A 13,999-nucleotide genomic window follows, 5' to 3' on the forward strand; every position below is an offset into this window, starting at 1 on the left:
GAGATCGCTCCCCTCACTTCTGCGTAGAGAGATTACAATGGGAGCATCCTTTTCAGTCTGGGACTACGAACAATTCTTCCAGGCTGAATATCATTATGAAGCTATTGTGATGGCCGTGTAGACCCTCTTGGAAATATATTTATTTAATATAATGGAATAACCTGCATGAGCCAGCAAAGTTGAAGTGCAAGCAGATCTTTTTTTCAATGCCAACCTGGTAATTGGTTTGGCCGTGCATCAAAACTATCTCCAACACTTCATCATTTGACGGGAAGGCTACACTGCATCAAGTGCTATTACAACTCAACAATAATGTAAACTCAACAATAATGTAAAAGCTAGACAATTTCAAGATTTGCCCAGAAGGGAGGTTTGAAGGTTGGTAAGCTGGGAATTTGGTTTAAAAAAATATATATATTTCAACATTACAGTTTTCAGGTCAGATGCATTCAAAAGGAGGCTGCAGCGTAACATCCGTTCTGCTGAGAAGGTGATCGGCTGCAATATGCCATCTCTACAGGACCTTTTCCTAGAGTTTGCCTCTAGGACCCTGAGGCGTGCAGGTAAGATTGTGGCTGATCCCTCCCACCCGGGTCACAGACTCTTTGAGGTTCTTCCCAAGGGCAGAAAAAGTGAGTAAATAAGAAGTAAATAGTGAGTAAATATATATTGTTCCTTTGTATTGCTTTTCTTATGTGTGTTGTATTTATTTTGTTTTTGTGTTTCTATGTTCATTGTATGCACCAATAACCAGAGAAAATTCCTTGTAGGCATAAACCAACTTGGCAATAAATACTTTCTTATTCTGATGATTCTGATGATTCTGATTCTGATTCTGATGAACACAGAATTCCGCTGCGAAAATCACCGTTAGCTCTGGAATGTCGTCTTTCCAAGTCGACATCTTCATTGGTGTCTTCTATGGTACATTTTTCTGTTCAGACGCATTTCACTACAAACCTATACACAGTACATCTTGGTCGGCGTCTTGTACGTGTGCGACGCTGCTTCCTCCTCCTGAGATATTTATGTTCTTTCCGTAGGTTTTGTTTATCTGTCATGTGTTAGAAACGTCATCAACTCCCCCCACACACACAAACAGACAGACACAAACAGGCCTCGTGGAGAAAGTTCAGAGGATCTCCGGAGTTAAGGGCAGTCCCAAAGCAGCTTAGGTGTATTAATTCTTCTCTCCCCTCTTTGACAACCACCTTTCATCTCTTTTCCATTTTTCTCTACTCACCCTGAGAGGTTGAGGCAAATGGCCGCCCACATCGAGTCTAGTTCTGCCTGAGGTTTTTTCTCTCCGCATTTGCCAAGGAGCTTGCTTGTTGTGGGAACTGACCTTATAGTGCATTGAGATAATGTATAATATTCGCTGCTATACAAATACAATTGAATTGAGTATACAGCCCCTCCCTTATCCATTCGGTGCATGCATTCAGCTCAAGTCTCCTGTCTGTACTCTCACATCAGGGTGGAAGAGTTGGAGCCACCAAAAACCTTGACTGTTGTTTTGGGATCCATTCTCTCATTATTGCCGGCAGAAACAACACTCATCCGCGTGATGTATGTGCCCTTTCATTCTCTGGCTTCTGACACAGGAGTTCACAAAAAACAAAAACGCACTTGAAGGCAGCACCACCACAAGGCATTTTGCAGGGTGAAAAATAGCTACACTCAGCCAGCATTATTTGACAATGATGAAATGTGAGTCTTACATTTTCTTCCAGGTGTGTGAGACACTGTGCAAAAACTGTAACAGGGTGACGGAAGCTTAACTCCCCGGCATTAGGGAGTGTGCCCAGCCACTTGGTGTGTTTCTCTGGTAGTGCACACGAGTGGGTCTTTGTGTGCAATGCGTGCGTTTTGTGAACAAAGTGTGCGACCGTGGGTGGGTGTGTGTGTGTTTGTGTGTGTGCGTACAGAAGCCCTTTATCAGATTCTGGCTGAGTGGAGCACAAGGGGATCGATAGAGCTTTGGCTTGAAACAGCGAGACAGTACCTGGATCTCAGCCGACCCCCACCTTTCCTCTCATTGATCTTCATTACCTCCACAGACGGGAGCTGGAGCAAGAAGGGAGCTGGACGCAGTGGCCCATGCACACAGGAACACACACTTCCCCCCACTCATGTTCAAGCATGCACGCACAGAATGTCCAGTCACAGTAATCCCTGTGACTTTGTGGAGCCCTAAGTTAATCGTGGAAAGACGCACAACCACTCACCTTTACAGGCGAAATTAAAAAAGAGAGTGCACATTGGCAGCTTTGGCAACAAAGGAGGACAGCTTTACTTTTTTAGTTGACACCCTGGTTTCAAACATGCATTGAACTCAGGAGAACCTCTGGACGTTCTCCTCACTCCTGCCAGACCCTCAGTAAAACTCAGCAGAATGTGCGAATGAGCGGATGTGAAAAAACAACAGGAGATGATGGTTTGATGAGGAAGGAATGACGTAACAATGACAGAAACAACGATAATACAAATATCTCAGAATGACAAAAGCAGTGCCAAAAGTATAAGATGTCGACGAATATGTTGAGAAAGCTTTCGATGATAAGATCTGCTCGTTGCTCCACCTGTCGCCTGAACACTCCCTGCTGCGTTGTTTGTGTGATATTCGGATTCATAGGAAGTTCAAACAACGGCTTTAGAATGATGGTCCGTTTGATTTATGAGCACTGCAGGACAGTTGAGATAAAAAAGGCTACTTCACTGATTTAGTATTGCACTTCAGTAAAGTTGAGGACAACAAGATATATATTTTATAATAATATATTTTCAAAAAGGGAATGCTCCACATCTGGGTAGCACTTTAGATGTGGTTCCTAAAGAGCACATACCATAATGCAACTCCCCTGATAGAAGACATTAAACACCTGTTTCCACACGATGTTCACTGACATAGAAAAAGTAAAATAAAGAAAACTATAGTAAAAAAAACCAAGGGGAGAAATTGAAACATTTTATTACTTTTTAAATTAGTTTCACTCCGTTCACATTCAACTATTACAACTGATTGTCAGATAATTGGAAGAGAAACAAAAGAGAATGTAAAAACAAATGATATGGAAAGAAAATTAGGAACATACAATTCCTCAACCCACACACTCTAATCCAAAACCTCATGTTACTCAACAAAAAGACATTTAACCGTCTATAAAATAACAATACATTGGAATCATTCAAATGATTTGATGGCATGGATTTACATGTTGGATTGATGCGAATCAGCAGCTGCCTTCACAATGGCACTTACCTCATCATGAGCGTTTATTGATGCCATCGACTTTTCATTTCACACTAAAACACTAAAAGAGGACTCCCAGTGGTGAATACATAAACTATGAGGCGGGCGTTTATCTTACATTAATAGTTTTCTTGGCTGCAGTGAGCCCAGAAAAAAAAGTTATCTTTTCTACACTTAGAGCAAATGATTGTAGCTGGAAGAAATATTGCAACGTTTAAAGTGACACTCTTTTTCAATAAGTCCAGTTAATAGTCTGCCCATATTCGGACAAATCTACTTCCCATAAGTCACCATGCCCATGTACACATGCAATTTCTGTTGCACATTCTAGAGAAGAGATGCGAGGGCAGATTTTCAATTTAAACGAAAGAATCCCAAAGGGCAATTTGCAGAGGCGTATATAGGATATTGAAACACACATACATCTTCAAATTCTCATAATGGCTCAGTTTTCCTGATATTATAAAATGTCACAAATAAAACAATGTGATACCAATCTGATCGAGAAGAAAATTCAGAGGCTGGATCCTTTGGAGGACCTGGAAGGATATGGCCGCCAAATTGAGACCCTTTGATAGTCACATGTGCAGGATAACTCTCACAACGTTATGATTTTATTTAGTGTGTCAGCATCCACACTTTTGTTATCCTGTTGCTTTTTTAAATTGTCTTCTTCTGATCCTTTTCGCCCACAAACATGTTATATAATATTGTATAGGTTTTATTTCCAGTGTGAATGCGGTTTTAATTTGATCAAGTTTTCTTTTACTGGCATTTGTTCAGTCTCTACTGCATAGTTTAACCAATTGTCAACATTCCACTATCAAAACGTTCAGCTCGGACATTATTTTTTTACTCCTCATACTTTTTGAAATATGTGTGAAATAGTGTACTTTGAACTGCTCTGTTCCTTGATGAATCAAAGCATTTGAACACGTTCTACTTCAACTTACAAAAATGGACGGAGCCCTCTGTCCTTATGGTCTGCATTGATTCCATTTGCTTTCGTGATGTCTTCTGATAGCTTAACAGATGTGAATGAAAAAGACCCCATGGCGTACCACTGAATATGGTGTGGGGGGGGGGGATCTCTTATCTCAAAATGTGCATCTCATGGGCATCTCAAAATGCCCATGTTTTTTTGCCTCTTTCTTAAGAGGAACACAATCACAACCCATATTGGCTGACAGCACACAACACTATTGGATGCTGGAAGCAAATATTCGATGCAGTAGCAGATGTACATCAATCTGCTCTCTATTGCCCTTTATTACTCACTGTGGTGTAATCAGTGGATTCTGTGCTGTGTCTCTCAGATCCCATCCATCTTCACGGCCTCGTCCCTTCCTCTGTTGTGCTCCCCTTGCTCCGTGACTCATATTGTAGCACATGAATTAACACTGCCGCTCTTCGTCCCTCTCCTGTATCTACCACAGCAACTGTACTGTCTTGGTGTCCCCCCCCTTGTGTCCGTCCCCAAAAGTCTCAACTCCCCGACCGTAGCTCATCTCCTCTCAGCGCAATATATCCAATCTTCACGACCTCTAAATGTCACCGTGTCAAAGGCTGAACACACATCGTAGATACTCAGTGTGAAGGGGGTGATTACACAGTTTACAGTCAGATAATGGGCTGATTATCCATCCATTATCTATACTGCTGATCCGGTTGAGGGTCACGGAGGTGTGGGACTGTAGCCAATCAGAGCTGACAGAGTGCGAGCGAAGGGAACAAGGTGAACAAGTCGCCGGCGTATCGCAGGGCCGACATACAGAGACACACAATCCATCACGGTCATATTCACACCCACTGGTCTCCTATTAACCTTGTCTTTGGACAGTGTGAGGAAGCTGGAGAAAACAGAGAAAACCAATGCAAGCACATGGAGAACATGCAGATTCTCCACAGAAAGACTCAGGCTGAAACTGGCGTGATCTTCATCACCATCTTCCTCACCTTCTTCATCATAATTTGTGATGGAAATCTGTTTGCGGGCATGTGAAGCATTTTGCTAGCTTGACCTTTCTACTTACTAAACCTACTGAACTGAAACTTACTAGCTTGATCGCTATCTGGCTAGTTGAGTGGAATATATGGTTACTGCAAATCGACCAGTCAGACATTTCCACTGGATTCTATGAAGGCAAAGAAAGGTCAACCCACTTTCTTCCTATTAGTTTCAATGAAAACAGGAGTGATGTAGATATATGACACACTTATCTTACTAATCATAGGACTTTATACATACATATTAAGTTAGAACTATCCTGGGTTGTGCATCCCCTAGATTAATCTACACCCCCACCACCACCTCTTCCTGTTAATGGCTCTTTGAATGTCCCTAATTGGTGGAGAATTAATCGTTACTCAAAATGAGTACACTACTTTTACAAAATGAAATGCAAAATGAATTTGAAGTAATCAGGGAGTTATCGGAGGCTTTTGGTATGTACGGACATATGTTTGTTAAGGACTTCTCTAAATCTTGCCTTTATAATGTCACAACTAAGACGTATTGCCACATGTAAAAATATTATTTACTGAGGATAAACAGAAGCACATTTCCTTCAATTAATCAGGTTATAGAAAATAGAAAATGAAACCAATGGCTCTTAAGGGAACGGCTGGTATAAATAGAATCTTAATTACTAAGCAGGAAGGAATTTCCCGACTGACACTTGCAGCTGCGGCTCTGTTTCAAGAAAACAAACTGCTAACAGAGGCCGACAACATTGTTCAGTTTGTCATGGAAAAGTAGGACACACAATTCGAAGAAAACTGTTCTTATGTGTTCTGATGAAAACGGTGGACTTAATTAGTTGGATATTAAACAATTTAATTTAAGATTAGAAACCTTACATCCATTGGAATACAGTATCTTCATATACTGTCTAACGTGGGTGGTTTATAATTTGTTCCTGTTCATAAGTCTTGATAAAGTCCCAGTTATGATTTCATCACCAGACTTTATTGTCAAGCTTTCTTATCTACGAAACCAATTTTTTCACCTCATAATTATTTCATATAGAATACAATACAGTGTTACTAGATCAGATATTTAATAAGAATGGTGTTCTCCTCACTTATGGAGAGTTTCCATCAGAATATAGTATCCTGGTATCAGCAGGGGATTATGCAGAAGTCTTTGGTGCAGTACCCCCTGGAGTCTGTAAACTGTTAAAATCTCTGCCAAGGATTTATGTCCAACAATTGCCCTTGTAATCTCCCATACACTCTGCCATAAGCAAAACTTATTTTTCCAGTCATTCTCGTGATAACAACAAATCTATAAAGGCTCTGTTCCAAAGAGACATTACCCCGCTAGCCTTGTGATTTATATTGGAAACACTTTGTAGATGAGATGAAAAGAAGGCCTGGGCTTCAACCTAATCACCGATACAAATTAAGGAACGCATTCATAAATTTTAACACAGTTAAAAACAATGTGAAATAAACATTTAAATAAACCCTGATTTGAATGGTTGTTTCTGTTAGGAATGACCTCGGATGGCATCTACTGTAGAAATATTGTTTAGTCTCTTAAAAAATAGTATACAAAGTATATTTTTTACATTTATATACTATTATTATATATTTAATGTACTGATGATGCCCAAGCCCAACAAAACTACTGGGTTATTTGTAAGAAAGTGAGCTATTATAAATAACAAAAGAAAAGGTAGGTCATTTATATGTAAGCTTCAGTTCTTTTATTAACTTCTTAACACTGTGGCAATTTTTTGTTGTTACGAGAAAGGGATGATAGTTGTCAACGCTGTTTATTAGTTAATGTTTGTTTGAACATGCACACTTTTTCATGCCTCCGCGTTGGCGCCACCCAGTGGACTCAAGGATGACCTGATTAGAATTCGGAGGGCAAAGGTCACTGTAACCTCACAAAGCCCTTTTTCTGCCACATGAACACATATTCTTAGGAATCGTTTCAATTAGGCACAAATGTTTTCTCAGACTCATGGACCAATATTAGATGGAGGTGGGCAGAGGCCAATGGTCAAGGTCATGCTGCCCTCACAAAACCAGTTTTGATGCCTCTGGAACTTGATATCTTAGATCTGCCTTTAGGAATTTCCTCACATTTTTAGTTGTCACCAGGACTCAAAGATGAACTGATTTTAGAGGTCAAAGTTCCCAGGGACCTAAAATGTGTCTTTAAAAAGTAGTATGCAGACTGTAAGTGCAGTGGTTGGCAGCGGCATACAACCTGAGGCAGAGTGCTAATTTAAGTTTTTACTTTATTCATTGTAAGACATCATTTCCAGTTTGCAGAATAATCTGTTTGGATGAATATTTGATGATATTTTAATCCACGCCTCTCATAAAGAGACAGACTGATCACACCAGGCCTCGGAAATAAAGGTCAAACAAAAAGAGAATAATTAAAACCTTTAGGAGAAACTCTGTCTAAGGAGTTTTATCTGTTCATATCGAAAGGATGAAATCATTTACAGAACCTTCAGAGTGGGTTCCCTTTTCTAATTTGTTATTTCCACAAACAACAACAGCAGACATTGCATGCTAACACATTCTAGTCAGGCTCTGCTGTTCTATTAAGCTGCTGAAGGTTTTGTCTGTTTAAACAGAGGGGCATAATTACTTTATTCAATTTGATTACTGAACACAATGTCCTTGACAATGGCAAGAACAGAAAAAAGCTAACAAAGGCAATTTTTTTACTTACGGAAATTGCTTGAAATAACCATGTAATCCTTTAAAGATTTGTAAATACTGGGCATCCAAGGCAGTTTAGAGCCGACAAAAGCAAACGCGTCTCTCCTCACTTGTCTCCAAGAAGCCAGGCATTTAATGCACGTCAGAAAAAGTGAGTTAAAAAAGGGATAAAAAAAAAAGCAAGGGAAGAGAAGGAGTGCATGAATGGTGGTATATTGAATAACCAAAGCTCTCAGGTGCCATTCTCCCCCTGTGACTTACGTTAATTCAATTCCCATCCCCTAGTCCGATCAAGCCTCGGCTGGAAGGAGACGCATCAAAGCCCGGCCGGAAAAACACTAAATGATTGTAACTTAATTGTTGCTTGGCCGCCATTGATTGTTTGCCCGGAAAGATGTTGGAAGAGAGACAAGACACTTATTTTCTCCACCTCTCCCAACCCCTGGTAATCACTTTTGGGATGGATGCGTTTTTGTGCATTTTGCACCTATTAGGATGAAGGAGCTTCTGTGCACGGAGCTTTCATCTGTACTGGTAAGGTACGTACATTGAAAGCACTAACGGCACTTGAGGTAATTTCAGATAAGGGGATGAAATTAGATGAAAAACAGAGCTTGGTCACACACATCAGAATTCTAACTACCACTTTATTGACGGCAGGCTGTTGAGCCATGATGCAGACCAAAGTGAAAATCTATTTTACTTTCTGATATTTATATTTTTTTGTGGAGTGTGACAGCTTTCAAACCTCAGCATATTTATCCAGGACTTGTCTTATTGCTGTCTAAAAGCATTTATCAAACTGGAATGTTACTGAACAGAGCACAGACCCTCCAAGAGGGGAAGTTGTCTGATACCTACATTATTTATTTTTCAAAAAATAAATCAGGAATTCCCCCAATCATCTGAATCAGAACCAAAATGATTGGGTTCATTACAGGGCCAGTCCCCTCCATCAATTTTAATTGAAATTGGTTTAGTAGTTTTTTCATAATCCTTCTAGCAAATAGACACAAACATTTTAACAGTTTTAAAGAAAGGAAACAGTTTATGGCTTCCTCCTTAGCTCATACCCCAAAGTTTTTTGCACAACCCTGCTGACAGACAAAAAAAAAGTAATGAAAAACAAACACGGACGTAATAAACATGGCAAGAAGAGGCCAATAAAAGATTCTATTGAGTTGCATTATGGGAAATGTAGGACGTTTATTTTTTTTTACTTTGACAAAGTGCATATTACAGCTAAAAGCATCTTCTCTAAAGCTGTTGTGAGCTAAATATTGATGAAAGCAGACAGACAAGAAACACACCGTGGACAAACTGAATCTCCAACCACAAGCTTGAGCCTCTCTTAAAGGAAGGTCCTCTAAAGCAAAATATTGTACCTGGCACCTTCGGTAAAGAAACACGACAAATGAGACGAAGGACACGAGACAAATGTTGTGCATGGTTTGTCACCTTTAATAAGATGTGTGGCACAGATGGAAAAAAAAAAAAATGGATTGACCCGAGAACGATCGACCAAAAAATGCAGAATTGCAGAAGAGAAGCGAAATGTCAGTGCAACGGGAGGGGAACAGAGCACCACTTCAGTGTCAGCCACAGATGACAAAATAGCACCAATTATTGGTGAGATGTCTCAGAGAGGCATCATGCCTGATGCTGATGACATGAGAGAGCAGCTCCATCAGGCCCAGAGGAGGCAGGGAGGGCCTGATGGAGAGCTCATCAGTCATAGAAATCAGTGAAATTGAAAAATTAGAGTAGGAATTAAGAGGAATTGCATGAGGTGGATTTTAAATTAAAAGAACAATTTTCCACCCTGAAAGATAGTATTAACTGTTAACTGCTGAATAAAGGTGGAGGACTTTTAGACTCTTCATCCAAGAGGAATGGTTTTATTTGAGAATCACTTGGGAAGCTTATCTCAAGTTGTATTACATTTCAGAGGAGGACAGTACCAATTGAAACAATGATAGTTTACAGGACATATTCGTTAAATAACTCCACATGTGATTTGTTAAATCAGTGACTCCCAAGAAGGTGTAAAAATGAAAAAAGTTAAATGTTATCGTCAGGTTCTGTTGACAGCTGTGTGTGTTTTATTGGGAATAAATCGTCCCATCGGTTGTCCATCATAAAGTTCTGTGGCCCGATGATTTCCAATTGGGTTGAAAGCTCCGGTCCTTTGTTTACTTGTTTACGTTCCCTACATGCCTCTTTGTTACACCCATAGCATCTTGCTGATTATCATTTAGAGCCAAACAGAATCACAGCTGAAATCTCATCACAAAACAAAAAATTGAGACGAAACACACGACTGTACTGTATGTGTTCATTAGCAGCAAAGTTTTAGAAGTCGTTGCAAGGTTCCCCCGCGATTTATTGCCAGATTTGTTCGGACGCCTGTGTGAGCAACGTTCACTCAAATTAAAGCTTGAAGATTTCTCATGGTGCCGTATCACATCGAGGGTAATGAGAGCACTGTATGGAGCCAAAACGTTCAGGAGTTATACAGAACACAAAGTGCCAACAAAGAATCTGGCTCCATATGAGCCTCCGACTTTGGTTTTTGAACATCCGCACTGGATTAATAGATATGTCAGGCTGTCTCTTCTCGGCGACATCCATCTTATTCAAAGCAGTAAAAAGGTCAATATCATGACTCAAGTCGCTGACATGTTTAATAGTCCCCCGAACGGGCTGCAGTGAGTCATGAACAATGTGCTCCGTCTGAAACGCGTCGTGAATGGGGATCACGGATGCGCTTTTAACTCCAGAACATGTCGGCTCGATTAGAAAAGCGAGCAGCGCAACTCCTTTCTCTGTGAATTCCTCCTCCGACTTCGCGGCGACTCCTCGTGACCCTCAGCGATCAGATTAAATTTCACACCGCGGCCCACTCTCTCCCGTTCCCACACGCCATTAGTGGTACAGCCTTTGTGGAGCGCTATAATCACCTAACTCCGCAGAGCACGCCGTTACAATCGCCATTGGTAATTAGAAGGCCTGGCTCTGACTGACAGAACCTGATTAACAGCAGTGTGTGTGTGTGTGTGTGTGTGTGTGTGTGTGTGAACATGTCATTTCTGCTGCTGAGAACTGCAGGCAGGGTGAAGAACGGTTGCTTTTCTCCTTCCCGCTCTGATCTTTAAAGATGCAGCAGAACAAAACTCCAGTTATTTAGCACCTCCGCTTCTTTGCTGTGTCATCACCATCAAGTCCTTTGTCAAGCGTTATCCATTTTCCAGACGCTGAGACATAACAAGAGGTTATTTTAGAATTTGAAGAGCTTACAGACGGAAGCAGCATCAGCAAAATCTGCGAGCTGTCTTCACTGTGGCGGTTGGAAAATGGCTCAGGATATTTGGGTCGTTTAACGAGAGTCTGCTGAGGTACAGTCTTGGCTCCGGACTCATTAGAAACCTGTCCAAAAATAATAATACACATGAATTAATACAAAATAAGCATCTTCAGAGATTAAAGCCACAATATAATGATTATTTGAATTAGCCACAAAAGCCACACAAAATGTCACATAACACCTTCTAAAAGGATACTTTTTTTTTTTTACAATTGTTTTAGCTTTAGCGGAGGATTCGAAAACAGGAACTGAGAGATGATGTTAAATGAAGATCAGTGCTGTAGTTAGAAAACGAATTAATTTTAATTTGAAAGGAAAGGGGACTAAGCTAGCTTAACTGCTAGTTTAACTGCACAGCTTGATAAGTAATGCTTGTAATGGATTATCCATGTCGTGTTCTACACTGGTAGCCGAGGTTCATTTCTTTGAGTGTCTACGTCATTATTTCCAAACTACTCCAAACTTACCGTCCAAACATAAAACCGGCCAGAAGCATTTCCAAACTTTTCCGTTTTAGCGACCCAAAACTCCAGAGTAGTGTGGACGCCAGGTTCATCCAAAGTGGTAGAGTTGATGCTTTTGCAAACTAAATCGTGGTATTATGGATGAAGCCTCAGTTGCTATTTAGTAAGTTGTTACTAATTCTTCTCTTCCAACTAAGATTTGTTTTGTCCTGCTCCTCCATTTTAGAGATTGGAAATCATTGGCCAATTCAGCAAGAGGCTTTTGAATGGATTACAAACATTCATGTTCCCCAGAGGCTGGACCCTAATGATTTTGGCGATGCCATTGGGTTCGACACTTTTGTTTGTTTTGTGAAATCTACTAATCCAACAAGGTGATGGCTGAAGCTGATAAGTGGATGTTTGCAGAATGACGATGAGTATGTTGTCTCGTAGACTGGAAGAAGAAACTCCCAAAAGAGTGGCAAGCAATCTGCACAGGATCTACCCATAATCCCACTTGTTGTGCATGCAGTCCCATTACTTGGCATCATCCCACGTTGCATTGTTATGCAGGCGCAGGCTGAAGGCAAGATAATTGAAGATCATTTCTGAATATCATCATGCATTATTTATAATAGGAGGTTACATAACAATAGATGTTCAAATAAGGAGGTGTAATTCATTTTTTCACTGACCTGAAACATAAAATCACAGAGACAATTCAAGTTTGCCGAACATACATTTACAAGGTCAACAATTATTTTGCGAACATCCAATTAATAATCCTCCAATTATTGATAGACAATAGACATCACGGACTGCTTAGTCACAAAACCAAATTTTCTGCTCCAGCAGACAACACAACAACGTAGCATAGTTTTACATGCAGCTCACTGCTCCTCCAAACACCACAATCACTGCCAGGCCCACATACAAAAAAGAACAGATGCTCTCTGGAATAACTAATCCTGAACCTGCTCAAAGAAGCAGAAGCTCTTCGATCACAGCACAGAACTTTTCTCCAAAATGCATCCCACATATCGTTGAACGTGTGTTATTGTACTCGCAGCAGGAGATTGTTTTTGCAATGAGAGAGGGCACCAATCCACATCAACTGAGTCCGCACAGGCGAAAGAAATTAAGAGGAGGAGACTTTATAGGGATTCAGTTGTCTCCTCAATCCATTTCCTCAAACACTTATCTGTTTATTTTATATGTGAGACTTCAAAGGGGCACAGAGGAGCAGAGGCACAGAGCAAAAGAAAATCAAGTTTTAATAAATTATTTAGAAAAAAAAACTAACTTATAAACCTCACAAAACTATGTATGGAGGAAGACTAGAAATTAGCAGCTGAGGATGGAGGAGAACTGAAGGGAAAAGGTGAAAGGTCGGAAAATACGAAAGCACCTCAAGGTAAGAAAACAACAATTTGTACAATTTAGAGCAAACAAACAAGGTAAACATCACAAGGACTATTTTATATTCAACTTTTGTCAATAGATGCCTTTCACCTAAACCTTACACCCTGAGCCTTTAGGTCTGTGAGGGTTCAGGGCTTGAGTCTTTATTGGGGGGGGGGAGACCAGGACTCAGCCACTGTGAATATCCAGAAACATAACAAAATCCGCCTCCATTCGCTGAGGATAGTTTGTGATAATTTTTTTAATGTGTTGCAGAGAAGCAAATAACAGCACAAAAATGTTTTGACTTGTTTGCAACTCTCATTTTATGGGTTTAACAAGTGTCTGCAGGCCACAGTCATGATGCAATGCTAAAAAGTATAAGAGAATTGTCCCAAGAAAAAGACTTCAATGGTAAAGAGCAGCACTGGTTGTGTCTGAGCTCAACTTCTTAAATTACACTTGGACAGTTTGGATGATGCAGAAAAACTTTGCTTTGCTTTTCGTAGTTTCAAACTGTTTGCTTTAACTTTACTTTGAGAGAAAAGCGGCTGATGCAACTTTAGAGACTGGCGTGGTTGCATTTAGGCTCCTGGAGCAACATCCTCCATAAAATACACCAGAATGCATGTACACAGTATGTTTACAGTAACGTACTGTGCTGATATCTGGTGGTTCAAACATTTAGAGGCTTTTGTTTTAACCAGAAACACAATCAATTCATCCTGGTGGTAGGCCAGGTAAATATAGTCAGGTAGAACACATTACGTGTAACTAAAGGTGATGTGATGACTATAATCAGTCAGTATTGTGTTATTCTCCCCAAAATGCTCAAATCCCACCTGA

This window comes from Platichthys flesus, chromosome 17 (assembly GCF_949316205.1).
Source record: "Platichthys flesus chromosome 17, fPlaFle2.1, whole genome shotgun sequence".
In the NCBI taxonomy this organism is placed as follows: Eukaryota; Metazoa; Chordata; class Actinopteri; order Pleuronectiformes; family Pleuronectidae; genus Platichthys; species Platichthys flesus.